Source organism: Gastrolobium bilobum, unplaced genomic scaffold (assembly GCF_033153095.1).
Source record: "Gastrolobium bilobum isolate Gb01-03AN ecotype WA unplaced genomic scaffold, APGP_CSIRO_Gbil_v1 utg2361, whole genome shotgun sequence".
Taxonomy (NCBI): domain Eukaryota; kingdom Viridiplantae; phylum Streptophyta; class Magnoliopsida; order Fabales; family Fabaceae; genus Gastrolobium; species Gastrolobium bilobum.
Window position 1 is genome coordinate 437120 of NW_026898473.1, and position 16916 is coordinate 454035.

Below are 16916 nucleotides of genomic sequence, written 5' to 3' on the forward strand. Positions count from 1 at the left end.
TGTTATTTGCTTACAATACAACTGGCATCAAATCATTAACCCATATCTCCCCATGTGATTATCGGAAAGTTTACCCCAACCACGCCTCCGTGTTCAATTATTGATCATTATACTTTGACAAAATTATTTATTTATTTTTTCGGATACAGACTAATTATTTATTCGACAATAGTTTAATACAAAAATAACATCAAAGAATGATAGAGAAAATTAAATATTGTTATTAATCAAGTCATCATGTGTTGGGGTTGGTGGTGGTTGGGGTTATTATGTGTATTTTTTAAATTTTTTGTGAAAGGTAGAAACCTTAAGTGTAACTGATTGAGATGTAAAGTATCATCATTGAAATCTTTTGGAAAAGGGGTACAATAATTAAAATTGACAAAATGGACCAATCTGACACGATCTGATCCAATCCATATGCAACCCGAAAAAATAAATCGAGATAGGGTTGACTCGAAAAAAAAATGATTCAGAAAACCCAACTTGACTCGAGTCGGGTTAAGGTTGGCTCAAAAATATGACTCGTGGGTTGACTTGAAAAAATAGATCACTAGTTGGCTCAAAAATTGGCTTGCGGGTTGACTCATTTTTTACTTTTTTAAATGAACCTGTAGTATTAATGTATCAGCTATGTGGCTGTGGCTTCCATCAGCTTAAACAAAGAGGGTTATAAAATGAGAAATAAAACAAAATATTATAGTTTCGAATTTTTCACAACAAATTTGCATCAACATCAAGAAACAATCAGAACCATTTGCTACCAAGTGAGTAAGATATTTGAACCAAACAAAGTTAGCACGGCCTAACAATATAAAAATGGCAGGGATGTGAAAAGATTAAGGACTTAGGTTCAGAGAATGAAGAAAGATGATGACAGCATATGTGATTTTTGTATAATTAATTTTGTAGCTTTTTTTATAAAAAAAAAAACTCAACCAGCGAACGGGCTCGTTTGACCCGCGGGTTGTCTCATTTTTTCCTGAGCTGGCTCGAGTCGGGTTGGCAACTCATCAACCTGAGTCATTTTTTACGGGTTACGAGCCAACCCGACATGTTGGCTTGTTTTTGCGAATCCTAACAATGATGTTGCCTTACTTTCATGTCTTATTTTAACAGGATTATATTAATGTAAATATTTCTTTATCATTAATTGACATATAACAATGAAAATTTTAGTGGGAAAAATCGTAAAACGGGAAAGAGAAAATACTTATTTTATTTATTAAATTATTAATGAAAATTAAAATATATTCAAATAAGATGAACAAATTAAATAAAATGAAACGAGACATGATTGATTCCTAATAACTTCTAAATTTAAAATGGTTTGAGACAACTGGATGGATTATTAAGGGGGCGTTTGGTACATGAGAAATTTTTATTTGTTCGAAAATATTAATTTTTAAAAATATGATTTTTACATTCAGTTTACGATAATATCTGAAAATTTAAAATTTCAAAAATTTCAATTTCCCAGAATTACAGAAAAAAATCCTTGTACCAAACGGCCCAGGTAGTTAGTCTGGTCAAATTGTGAACTCATCAATCAAAAAATGGATGAATCTAACATGCAAACTTGATTTCACAAATAAAGTCAACGTAGTCCTCCACTCATACATCACTTCTTCCATATCCTAGTTTATTTAATGACAAGTACAACTCATCCATTTGTAGCTCCGGAAGGCTTCTTCCAGATTTAAGTGTCCTTATGATTTGAATGTGATTGTATCTTTGAAAAAAATAATTTAAGTTTTCAACAGTTCACATTTTTTTTAATCACACGGCGATTTATTTAATAATTAGTTTAAATTTTGATAGAGTTGATTTTGAAAGAATTAATATTTAAAGATTGATTTGAAAGAATTGACTTATATTTAAAAATGATATTTTGAAAGTTGATTCAAAAGAATTAATTTTGTTTAAATAATATAAAATAAAATCACTTTGAAATGTTAAATTATGAAAACAAGGTACAAAATATTAGCTTTATATAGTTAAAAATTATTATTGTGGCTTGAGGATATTAAGATAAAAGTAGATTCATTCTACCACAAAAGTTACTCCTAGTCACTGCAAGTAGAATTGATTTTGTGAATAATCAAGCAAAATTGATTCCTTGCCAAGCTGAACAAATATTCTTTCTCCAAAAAATAAAGGAAGAAGAATCCACATGCCTTTTGACAACTACCAAAATCGAAACATATCCTAATAAGGAATTGCACCTCGTAATAAAAAAATAAAAAATAAAAAATAAAGAAACTTTTCACGGTTTGTTTTAATATGATCATATTATATGTAAGATTTCAGTCATTTGTTATTATATATATATATATATATATATATATATATATATAATTTAATTAAACAACAAATTAAATATTAGTACTTTGATTATTAATTATTTATTTATCATAAAATAATTAAGATCTTCCACCCAATATAATCATATTAAAACAAGACATGAGAAAAAAAGAAAAAAATACAACTAAACCAACATGGGCTTGGAGGATCATAGATTCCACAGTTTCTCATTAGGTCCAATTGATAGCTTTTGGCTCAAAACATCTAACAGGCCATATTTTCTGACTGGGTTTTGCTCTAATACCAGTTTACAAAATAAGATCAAGTGTTATATATGTTATAGGAAATAATTTATCTTTTACACATATATAAAATTAGGGTTCATTTTTTGTCATGTGACATGACTAGAGCACTTTCCTGCACACACAAATCAAGTGTGGGTCCCACGCTTAAAAAAAAAAGTCAGACCAAAATCAGGATACGATGCTATATCCTTAAAATACCGAAGCGGATCTTTATTGCAGGAATGAACAGTGTCATTCCTGCAACATGATTCTTATATTTCCCATAAAATCATATGGGGTTCATATTTTCTTTTCCTCCCTCTTCTCTTACATGACCTTACTTACTTTTATATATATAAAAAATAATTTTATCTTTTACGATATCATAAACACTAATCCCTTACAAAATTTATGCCATTCAAGTGTACGAGGAGTTCAGACAATAACATCACTTGACACAGAGACCCATGATTTGTCCAGAATTTTGGTAGAGCTAACAATGTTCAAGGGACAAAGCCCCATTTTCGCACACTGCTTCCCATAATATAAGAGATTTTGGAATATGTGTCTGGCTTTGGTAAAGTTTTCATCAGAATAGTTAACAATGTAGTATTTAGTGGATGCCATGGTTTAGAATTGCGAGTAATTGTAGCAGCATGGAATTTTTATATGTAGTTAGAGACTTGCCGAACTTAGTTGGTTAGCTGTGCACGGGTAAAAAATATTGTCTGCATGTTTAGTGCATAATATAAGATAAGACATGATAGTATAAGACTTGATAGTATAAGATTTAATTAAATTTAAATACTATCCAGAGTTTGGTATGATATTGTATAAGATAATATCCTCCAATATTTTAAAAATTAATATATTAAAAAAATATATTTTAATATATAAATATTGAAATGATATATTAGTTATTGGGAATTGTACTTGTAATCAATATTAATACATCAACCTTTTATCAGCCCTAATCTACCACTCCTAGGCCGGATTAAGTTATACATTATTTTGATGTATAAAGGGATCATGCTGTATAAGCTTATACTATATGATGGTCACACTAAACAACTGAAAATGTCATAACGTATAGTATAAACTTATACTATCAGGCCTTATACATCACACCAAACAAGCCCTAAGTGTGGGTAGTTAGATACTGACGGGTAAATAATAAAGTGAGGGTTATATAAGTAGAATGATATATTATTTTGGGATTTAGAATTTAAATGTTATATCAAATTTATTTATTATACTTAAAATAATTTGATGATGGTAGTTCTCTTCTACTATTAGTTCCTAAGGGCCATTGGAGTGCGTCATAAATTGAGAGCTGCATAGAACTCACACACATTTATAAGTGCTAATTTGAGTTGGCATAATACAAAACAAATTCACGATTCACTCTTTTGACGGGTTGACACGACACAACATGAATAACTTATAAAAATATTAACACGATTAGTTTCATATGTGCGAATTAACACACGACACGATACAAATTTTTTCGTATTAAATTTTGCCAACACACACAAATTTGAGAATTAAAAGTTCATAAAATATGAGAAATCATAACCATACAAAGGATGAAAGCATTAAATGTGGAAAATCATAACCATACACCTGTCATTGTTGTACGTAAAGCGGCTGTAAAAATGATTTTATAACACACACACACATATACATATATGGGGCAGGATATTCTTACACCAATGTAAGAGTTTACATTCAATGTTGACCATTGATCCACTTGTATCCAATGGCTCATATTACTAGAACTTTTGAGCCGTTAGATATAAATGGAATCAATGGAGAAGATTGAGAGTGTAATTTACACTGGTGTAAAATGATCCTGACCCTATATATATATATATATATATATATATATATATATATATATATATATATATATATATATATATATATATATATATATATATACATATAGAGGTAGGATCCTTTGACACCAGTGTCAAATTTGAAATTTGACACCTCATATGAGAGCCATTAGATCAAAAAAGATCAATGGTGTCACATGCTTACAAATCAAAGCCATTGATTTTTTTTGATCCAATGGCTCTGATATGAGGTGTCAAATTTCAAATTTGACACTGGTGTCAAAGGATCCTACCTCATACACACACACACACACACACACACACATATATATATATAGGTAGGATCCTTTGACACCAATGTCAAATTTAAAATTTGACACCTTGTTTGAGAGTAATTAGATTAAAATAGATCAACGACTCTGATTTGTAAGCATGTGATACCATTGATCTATTTTGATCTAAGGGCTGTTAGATGAGATGTTAAACTTCAAATTTGACACTGGTGTCAAATGATCCTATCTCATATATATATATAGGGATAAGATCCTTTGATACCAGAGTCAAATTTTAAAATTTGACACCAAATCCTAACCTTTGATTTTCGCCAATCAACGTTATTATTTAATGAGAATCAAACTTATTAATTAATATTATTTTTTAATAAATGATAACCGTTGTATAGGGATAGGATCCTTTGACACCAAATTCTAACCGTTGATTTCCGCCAATCAACATTTATCATTTATTAAAAATTAATATTAATTAATAAGTTTGATTCTCAATAAAAAATAACTGTTAATTGACGGAAATCAAAGGTTATAATTTGGTGTCAAAGGATCCTATCCATATATATATGTTATTCTGTCCTTGAAACAGAGATGTCCAGTCAGAGATTGTTGAATTTATCTTGGATCTAATGGTTCTCTCAAGTATCTATGAAGGAGATACCTTTGAGGTTGACAAATCACTAATAATGACATTTTTGCCAATGGGGTGGGGTGTGTTCACAATAACAGTTAAGAGATAGGGTTTAGAATGTGTGTACCTGAATGACTTTTTCTTTTATTATAGATAGGTTACCCGACAATAGTGGACTTATGGGCCTCTTAGAAATATTAGCAGTCCAATTCTCGATCCATTACTGTAACATTAGGATTAGTATAATTAAGGAATCTTTCTTTAATTTTCCTCTTAACTGTTAGCTCTTCTTGGACCAACTAAAATGTGTTATAAAAAAAAAAAAATGTGTGCCTTTGTGTCTTTAATTTTCCTCTTAACTGTTAGCTCTTCTTGGACCAACTAAAATGTGTGCCTTTGTGTCATGTTCACACACGCACACGCACACGCACACGCACACGCACGCACACACATGTCAAAATTTTAAATTTGACACTAAATTCTAACTGTTAATTTTTGCGAATTAATAAATTTGATTCTTAATAAATGATAACCGTTGATTGGCGAAAATCAACGAAATTCTAACTGTTGATTTTCACGAATTAATAATTAATTAATAAATTTGATTCATAATAAATGATTACCGTTGATTGACGGAAATCAACGATTATGATTTGGTGTGTCAAATTTCAAAGTTTGACACTAGTGTTAAAGGATCCTGCCTATACATGTATATATAAAAGATAAACTCATTGTGCATTAATTCTTCGAATATTTGACTTAGTTTACTACATATACATAAAAATATGTGGCAATGTTATAAAAATTGAACTGACCCGGCCGGGTTGACCCGAAAACCGGTGAACCGTTCATGTAACCGGTTCGATTTTCATATTGGACCGGCTATGTTACAGAACCGATGTGACTCGGCTAGTTTTCGCAAAAACCGGTGACCCGGTCGGTTAAACCAGTGACTGGCCCGGTTTGCAAAAAAAAATAATTTTTTTTTATTCTCATCAATTGATTTCTTCCTTTTTTTAACTCTCAAACACAAATGATTTGTTTTCTTTTGAAATATTTGAGCGCTTTGTAGCTTATTAATTTACATAGATTATGTACTTACAACACTAATATTATCTTGTTTATGCAACATGTAGGAATTTTGATTTGATTTATAGTTAAAGATGTCGTTTACTGAACCTGAAACATTAGTATAACAAATATTATATGTTTGATTACTTTTTGTTGGACAATGATATGTAATTTATTATTTTTCGAGAGAGGTTATAGTTACTACCTCTTTTTCTTACGTACCAAATCTTAACCATTGATTTTCGTTAATCTAACGGTTATAATTTTTTTTGGGTAATCTAACGGTTATAATTTATTAAGTCATACTTATTAATTAATTATTAATTTTTAATAAATTATAACTGTTGAATTGACAGAAATCAACGGTTAAGATTTAGTAGTAAGAGGTAGTAAAAAAAAGAGGTAGCAAGTATAACCTTTCTCTTATTTTTCATATTAAAATATGTAAAACTGATATTTTTTTTTACAGATATTTAAGTATATTTATAATTTTTTTAATATAAATTATAAAATTACATATATTTATCGGGTCATGCAGTTGAACCAGTGACCCAGTACCTCGACCGGTTCGATAACCGGGCCGGGTTTAATAACATTGGTATGTGGGACTCGTTTTTTTTCTCTTCACATGAACCCATGTAGGACCCTTAAAATTTTATGTATGTGTAAGAGATATAATTATCTCCTGTAACATAAGAAATACTAATCCCAATTATAAAACATAAACATATATGATAGTTCCTCTTGTGGACAAAGGTATGGGATAATTAAGGTAAGAGCCGCTAAATTGATTGGAATAAGATTAGTTTGCGCAATTGCTTATGCTCTGTTTCTTATCAGTGGTGCGGTTAACTTCCTGGCTTGCGTGCACATCATGATGTTAGTTTTTTTTTTTTTTTTTTTTAATATCAATGTTTGTTCAAAATTATAATGTATCCGACTAATTCAATTTTGTATTTAAACCCTTCACTTTTTTTAAAAGTTGAGACTCTTAGGAATTGAACCTACTATCTTTTGGAAGAGTCAAAAATTAGCAAGTGATATTAGTTTTTGGGTTAAAGATTAGGAAGTGATAATGAGGCGTTTTACTATCTGGATTGGAATTTGATACATGGCTCGGAATTAATCTCATATTCAACTCAAATAATTAAAGTTTGTGCAAATACTCGGAGGACCGACTTATTTCAAAAAAGTAATTATGATCGGTATATATAAAAAAGAATGGTACACTCATTATCTCGTATTTATGTAATTTAGTTATATTAATTATATTTTATTTCTTTTTCACAATACATGCACTTTTAATTCTGTCACATATACCCATAAGTAAAGAAGGTTTTTTTTAGGAGTAATCTACCGGACTGTACTCTGAGGACAAAATGATCAGAACAGATTGAATGAGAATATCTCCAGATCATAAAAAAAGAGAGCTTGTTTTCTTTATAACGTGCAAAAGTACTTTTTTTTAGGAATATGGCCATGTCCTTGAAACAGATTTGTCTTGTTTTCATTATGAAGATATTTTTAAAAATCACTACATGAAGATGATTTTAAATTTAATTGTAAATATATATTCAAAAAAATAATTCAACTTCACTCCGGAATTACTGGTTTGGCAAAATAGGTAAGTTTTGGGTTAGTGGCAAAACTACTACGAAAATCAATTTCTGGCAATACACTTTCTCCTTCATGGCTATTTATTTATAATTTTTACAAACAAACAAATATTTATTGATACTTACAATATTAAAAATTTAAGATAATATTTTAATAATTATAAAATTTATTAATAATATAATTCTAATATCACATAATGTAATTTTCTTTTTAATTCAAAATTTGTATAATATTAAAAGAATACTTGAAATAACACATAAATTGAATTATACTTTATAATAGTTAATCTATGTAAATCATTATTATATAAATACAATACAGTATTTCAATAATTTTTCCCACTATGTGTTCATTAACCAAACAAATTTATTGTAAAATAATAAGAAAATAAATTTTCATCTTTACGAAAAGGAGAAATGTAGTGGTAGTGGATGGGCATCTCATCAATTGTTAACCATGATAATTCCTTTCTTTTTAATTTTTTTTTTTGGTATCAATCGATGTCCAAACTTAGAACAGTGACCAAAATGTCACATTTTGACAAAAAAATTATCCATATGTCACGTAAATAGTACTTTTTATCAGACTGTCATGTGGGCGTAATTCGCTACGACTGGTAGCATATTAGGTTCGTCAATGATTTTATGACACGTGACACACTTTCGCAGGAAAAAGCTGACGTGTCATAATTCGCTACCAGTGGTAGCGAATTTGGTCTGCAATATGACCACGTGTCACGAAATTATTGGCCACGAAATTCGCTATTAGTGGTAGCGAATTATAACACGTGACAGTCTGATAAAAAAATATTATTCGCGTGACATTTGGATAAAAAATTTAACAAAAAGTGATACTTTGGTCACTGTTCCTCCCAACTTCTAATATATTCAATTAATTTAATTTTGGATTTGAACTTATTTACCCACTCCGGGAGTTGTGACCCTCAAATCCTAATATCTAGCTAATGCATCACTAAATCAACTAGTTCAATATGAAGAGTAAAAATCATACAACTGTTGGGTTTGCTCTTTTACTAAAGCCCAAATGGGTTATTAGTATGAGAAGAGCCCAAGGAACCTAGAGCCCAATGAGCTAGGGTTTCTTGGAACCCATATAAATAGTACCTCTTAAGTCATCAGCCTCCAAGGTCTTTTTTGTGAGAAAGAGGCAAGCTCTGAATCTAATCAGTGCCCACACACTTCCCCTTCCTCCTCGAGAGATAGTTTGGAAGATCTGCCACAGTCCAGCTTCAAGGAGGTTGTTCGTGCTGCGGCGCTGAGGTGAGCTGTTCGTGAAGAGGAATCCTACAAGGGAAGATTCTACACGAGACCTGCGCACCGAGAGGTAATTGTGAAACAAGGATGATTCGGTCAGCATACCAATGTACTAGGTCCTAAACCGCTTCCGCATAAATATAAGATTTCCTACAATTGGTATCAGAGCCTTGGCTGTACATTGGTATGTGAATCTAGTTTCACTATTCATGTAATTAGTTTTGCTTCTTGAAATGTGGCACCTAGGGTTCTAGGATTATGGTATGAATCTAGCATGTGTACTTTATAATTCATTTTCATAAAAGTTTAAATTTTAATCGGTAAAAATGCTTTAATCCATGGTTAGGGTCTCTCGTGTATTTCTCGATTTGTAACAAGGAGGCTAATCCCATATGATTAGGTTTCCTCCTTGCTGTTTTTGTTTATTTTTGGAATTTCTGTGTATTTTTTTCAATATTTTGTAAAAGTTCAAGATCGAGAAATCGCGAGGAAGATGCGCAGTCATCACTGTCAGAGACTTTTCGAGGACTTCCCGATCTCGGAACGGGACGATCTATATATGGTTGGAAAGAGGACGGAAAGACGAACGCACCGGTGGGTGTATCACCGCCATTGGATCCTTCACGCTCCTCCACGCGCCCCCACAAGCGGATGAGAGTGGCCGCCACTCTCCGGAAAATAATGGGAGAGTGAGGGAGCGTCCGGCCACCTTTTTGCGTGGTTCCGGCGGAGGTGCACTCGTCTCTACGTGGCGGTCCTTCCCCTGGAGTTTCAGCCTGATTTGACTTCGGGTGACGGCGCGGCAGACCTGACGGCTAGGGTTCCTCTTTCGCGTCCTAGGGTTTCTCGCCAAAGGATTGGGTCTTTGGACTTTTGGGCCCATGAAACCCTAAAGGGGCTTGAGACAGATACTGTGGGCTAGGCGAAAGTTGAATTCCAAAGTTGTAACATTTTTTTTTATTTTCTTTAAAATAGGAAGGCCATGGATTAAAGTAATTATGATTTATTATTTAATGCTTTTATTGATTGGTATAAATTATATGATTGATAACATGCTTTATTGCGATAACATGCCATATAGAATAGGTGGTGCCATATTATTGCATAACTTGTATGATTGCATGAGCATAATAGCTATTATGTCTTCAGCGACTAGTATGATAGTTATTATGGGATTATTTTGATTTTAAATCATCCTAAGAAATTAATTAATAATTATTATGATTTTTATTAAAGATCTAGATTAATAATTGAATTAATTAATTTTGGATAATTACCATCAAGACAAATAATCGTTATGGAAATTATTTTGATTTCAAATTATCCTCATAAATGATAATTATTATGATTGTTGCAATCTAGATTAATAATTAAGTCAGCTATTTGGATGATTTAAATCTAGAAAAATAATTAGAGAAAATTTCCTAAGAGAATTCTTTTATTTTGCGAGTAATTTGTGGGTTTTCTGAAATGGTCATGGAATAACACACGCTGCATACAACATTCATGTATCATGATTGTTTAGAGCACACACTGACGTAAAGTGACCGGATTTCAGGACCTTAATGCTTTCAAAATTATGTTAAGCTTAGTGCACGTTTATCGGCACTCTTACTTATATAGTTTTTGAAATCGAACAAAGGATACTCTCAATTAAATAATTCTTGGAAATTAGAAAATGTTGCTTATGTTGAATGGAAGGAGATTTAAATTAAGAGATTAATTTAACCTTCAAGCGCATTATAGGACCATTAATAAAATAATCATGTGAAGTCCCATCGAATAAGCATGATTGAATTTTATTAGATTGGACTTAAATATCTATGTGAGGAGATTTAAATTAAGAAATTAATTTAACCTCCAGGCGCATTGTGGGCCTATCAATAAAATAATCATGTGAGGCCCCAACGGATAAGCATGATTGGATTTTATTGGGCCTTAATAATTTAAAATTTTTAACAAAGTATTGTACGTCCCATCGTCGATAATACTAAGTTATTAAAGATAATTTTGAAATTAAACAATGAATTCGACTGGGCTTATGAAAATTCTCAAACAAAAATGTTGAATGGGTGAAGGTTTTAAAAATTAATTAATTTTAAAACCTGCGGGCTCCATTTGTGGGTTTATTAGTGAAATGGTTATCGCTGAAGCCCCATCGGATAAGGATAATCAGATTTCAGTAGATTAAATCTTAATAATTTCAAAATTTTAGTAAAGTATTGTACGGCCCATCGTCGGCAATGCTTAGACACTAAGGATAATTTTGAAATTAAACAATGGTTAATTACATTCAACTTTGGTAAAATTGTTAACCCTCCCATCGAAGCTCTGGCAATGGCACTGAAGGCCCAAATAATAATTTTGGTTTTTACAAGTGAATTGCCCATCGTAAGCCTTGTAAAGATAAACTGAAGGATTGTTAACAATAAACAAGAGTAGTTATGAGAATCTACTCGCACTTCGTTTGTTTATTGCATTATTTGTTTGTAATTGTGTGCTTTATATGTTTTTCAGAAAATATCTTAGAAATGATTTTGAGTCGAAAACCTCTAGATGGTACCAACTATGAATAAGTGAAAAGCAAATCTTTGATATTGTTCTAAAACATGGAAGCTAAAATTTGTCCTGACAATGCCAGGGCCATAACAACCTGCTGAGAATGCGTCTAAGGAAACTAAGATGCATTTCTCAGATTGGGAAAGGGCAGATATGGTAGTTCGCTGCTATATTATTGTCAGTCTTTCCAAATACTTGCAGAAGCAAGTGTACATGATTAAGAGTGGAGTAAAAATGCTTCAGACTCTTAATGACATGTTTGCTGCGTCTAGCGGCTCTGCCAGACAGAATGCAGTCGGTGCAGGTTTTGCTAAGAGTCTTGTTAAATCCAAAGGGAAACCCAATGGTGGTAACAAGAACAAAATGACTTGGTTATCAGTTGTCAAACCAGTTGCTATGAAGAAGCCGCCAGGCAAGTTCTTCAAGTGCAGATTGAAGGGATACTGAAAGAAAAACTGCCCAGAGGTGATGAAAAGAACCTGGCATGGGCATATCAAGGCCTGATCAGTGAATGAATTATTGATTCAGGAATCACTGATTATGTTTGTTACTCTTTGTAGTAGTTCAAACATGGCATACCTGTCAGCAATGGACAAATATTTTAAGCTTGAAAATGGGAACTTGTGTCTGCATTTGCAGTAAGACAAGTTATTTATAAGACTATGGTTTTGGGTGATTGTTTATTTGTTCCAGATTTCAAGAGGAATTCAATTTTTGTTAGTTGTTTTGGTTAAAACATGGGTTGACAATGCAATTGATTCCTCAGTTACATTTCGAAGTTCATCTTCGTCTTGTTTGTTCTGGTACATTGTTTAAATAGTCTTTATTACGTATGTCCTATAACCTTTTTAAATTTGTTATGTTGAATGGAAGGATGATGAACAAGAAATTTCACCAAAGAAATAAAAGTTTGAAGTGAAACATAACTTTGGCCTTTGTGATTGAGTCATGTTATCTCAAGTAGGAAACATGTTTTAGTTAAAAGAGGGACTGAAAGTTCAATAATCTTTTAACTAACAGCTACGTGTTAGTCCTATTTGGAAGGTAAAGTGGCCAAGCAATCCTACAAGGGCCAAGAAGGTTTGCGCAACTATTCAACTGGAACTGGTACATACTAAAGTATGTGGACCACTTAGCGTTCAGACCAGAAGAGGTGATGAGTACTTCATTATATGAATGTTTACTCTGGATTTGGACAGATGAACCAAGTGCGCTATAAGTCTAAAGCTTTTGAAAATTTCCAAGAGGTTTAGTCTGAAGCAGAAAAGCATGTAGGTGTTCAAATCAAAAACACTTTGGTCTGACTAAAGTGTTGGCTACCTGTCTGGTAAGTTCAGGTCTTACCTGATTTAAGAGAGGATAGTTTTTGTAACTGTCAACTCTAAGAACGCATTAGTTGAATGAAGTTGCAGTATGCAAAAATCAAACATTTCTAGACTTGGTGAAGATCATGTTCAATTATTCATCTTCGTCAATGTTGTTCAAGGGAGATGCCTAAGAGAAGGAAATGTACCTTCTTAACTTGATTCCGTCAAAAGTTTGTTGTAAAGACACCTAAAGAATTATGGAAAGGGTGTAAGCCCAGATCAAACCATATTCGGATTTAGGGTGCTACGACACACGTCCTACAACAACAGTCAAAAGAGATGGAATCTTGTATGGAAGAGTGCATATCTTTTGGCTACCCTAAGAGAACTAGGGATGATTTCTTATTTAGTCTTAAGGTCAAGATAATCTAAGTGAGCACTTACATGATTTTCTTAAAGGAGGACTAGATAAGAAATTATAAGCTCTTAAGTTAGGTTATTCTTGATGAGATTTATCTCAGATCAAGAATTTCCAGAATCTCTAGAAGCTTCATCCACTGTTCCCTTGATTGTTCAAGAGGGGATAGATATATCTCTAAGTGAACAAACAAGAGAACCATGATTGGAAATTCAACATGATAATATATAAGTGAAACTAGTTGAAATATTAGTATCACATGTAAAGGAACAATATCAAGGATAATCGGATCCTCAAGAAATTGAAGATCCATCATTTGACCCACTATTTGTTTTACCTATAAATACACAAGGTCTAGTGCAGTACATTCGTAGTAGGAGAGAACCTTGTTAACTCTCAAGTTGTCTCTTGTTGAGTGATATTGATCCTACTAGTTACGATAATACACTAGAAGATGTTGTTGATCAAGTGTTGCTCACGCTATGAACAATGAGATGAAATACTTGTATTTCAACTCCGTTCGGTCCTAGTAAATACACCAAGAGGGGTAAAACCCACAAGGTGCATGTGGACATAAAAGGCAAAGAGAGGATGGACAGAAAGGTGAAAACCTTCAAAGCTAGCTTGGAGGCATTTTTTGCCAGACGCCATGCTTGAGTCTATCCAGATTCTCTTAGTTGCTATAAGTCTCAATTATGAGATTTCATTTTGGGAGTTGGATGTCAGGATATCTACATACAACAACCAAAAAGGTTTATAGCAAATGAGTAGGAACACACGGTATGCAAGTTGTGAAAGTCTATTTCATAGACTTAAGCAAGCATCCAGGTCTTGAAACATCAGTTTTGATCAGGTTATCAAAATTTTGATTTTGAGAGAACCTTGATGAATGATGTGTATTTGTATGTAAAGGATACAACGGAAGACAGTAGCTTTTCTGGTACTTTATGTAGATGATATGCTCCTTATTAGAAACAATGTGGAGGTAATATCAAGCATAAAGAGTTGGCTAAGTTAGTGTTTTGGTATGGAAGTACTGGGGAAGCCAATTATATTCTTGGTATAAAACTCTTATGAGACCGGAAGAATAAGTTGTTGGCATCACCTCAGGCTACTTACATTGACAAAACCCAAAATTCAACATGAGAATTCTAAGAGAAGAATTATAATTCTCAGATGTGGAATTCATCTTCCTAAGGAGTGACCAAAGACTTCTAAGAAGGAAGAATGCATGAGCAAGATATCTTATGCTTTGGCAGAGGTAGACTCACGCATATCATGTTGGGCGTTAAACCAAACATCTGTCACGTAGTGGGAGTAGTGAGACAGTACCATTTTGAACCTAGAGGAATACTAGATTATTGTTAAGCATGTACTCAAGTATCTTTGGAGAACGAGAGATTATATGCTGGTATATTCTAGTGGGAGTCTTGAAAAGCTGAGTTTTCAAAAATTCAGTTATTTCAAGTGGATATTGACTTAAGAAAATCAACCTAGAGCTATGAGTTTTTCACTAAACTCAGATAGCATTAGAGGTGGATCTTGCAGACCCAGTTACTAAGAGTTTGCCTGAACTTGTGTTCGAGAGGCATGTTACTTCTTTGGGTCTTAAGAGGATCCCGGACTTGCATTAAGCAAGTGGGAGTTATTGGTTTCATTGTGCTCTTGGAGTAAGACCATGAAACAATAAAATAATTTTCTGAATTTCATAAATAAGGTTTTATTTATTTATTTTGCGCACTATTTACAAACATAAAGGTCCGGATCAAATTGTGGAGTATATGATCATATGGATACGTTCATGGAGGACATGATCATAGGTTCTCACAATTGATGAATGGATTCACAGCTGTTAAATAAAGTTGGGCACTTTATTTAGGCTGCAATATTTTATGAAATGGTTTTGTCCGAATCATTGGAAAATATTGGTGTGAATTAACATTCACATTGAAAGGATCAAGGAGAGATTTGATTAAGGTTGTTTTTCCTGTCATAAAGTATCAAATCTCCAGTTAACTATAGTTATGTGATTGCTCTTAATCCTGAGTTTATTATAAATAGGTAATCAAATAGTTTTCATTCTTTGATTTACCAACGGGTGAGGTTCGATCTATTGACGGCCAATAACTCGGTATTTTGGGAGTGAGATTATTTGATTATCAGTATTTATGAGATAAACAACATGGAATTTGTAGGATATGTCCCCTTGATATGTTTCGGTACTTGGATATTAAAGACACTGGCCAGTGCATGTAATCCATTAAAGAAACTATCATAGTCAAGAGAATAAATAATTGATTGAGTTACAGAAAACTTGTCAATCAATTATAGACATTCTACAAAGGGGCGATGCATATTCATGTTATAAGTGTTGTTAATCTTGGAGTTCAAGTTCGGGCTTTTAGTGGAGTAGCACCGAATTAGATAATCATTCGTTGATTATCAGGAGCCTTGATTAATAACAGATGGTAGATCCCCAAGCTAGCTTGAGACAAGGGATGGGGTATTTTTCGGATAGATGATGACTTATGGATTACATGATCTTGGGTTTTACGACTCAAGTTTGTATCCAAAAGAGCAAGTGGGAGATTGTTGGGTTTGCTCTTTTACTAAAGCCCAAATGGGTTATTAGTATGAGAAGAGCCCAAGGAACCTAGAGCCCAATGAGCTAGGGTTTCTTGGAACCCATATAAATAGTACCTCTTAAGTCATCAGCCTCCAAGGTCTTTTTTGTGAGAAAGAGGCAAGCTCTGAATCTAATCAGTGCCCACACACTTCCCCTTCCTCCTCGAGAGATAGTTTGGAAGATCTGCCACAGTCCAGCTTCAAGGAGGTTGTTCGTGCTGCGGCGCTGAGGTGAGCTGTTCGTGAAGAGGAATCCTACAAGGGAAGATTCTACACGAGACCTGCGCACCGAGAGGTAATTGTGAAACAAGGATGATTCGGTCAGCATACCAATGTACTAGGTCCTAAACCGCTTCCGCATAAATATAAGATTTCCTACAACAACCTAATTCAAAAAACTTTTACTATGAAAATGATATTATAAAAATTATCTCTCCGGTGTAGAAACCAGAGGAATTCATTTATATTATACCACCATCTAATGAATGACTTACAATTATAATAATTTATGCTTTTAAACAATGGGACTAAGTTGTATTAAAGGGATCACATGTTGGTTATTGTTCTGCCCTCATTGATCGTTAATCATTGAGTTTCATACATTGTTAGAACTAGAGAAACACACATGTCTATCCTATCTTTTGTGAAAATAAATGGTGGTTTGTTGGCCTAATTTTGTGGTTAAACTATCATTTTGTGCA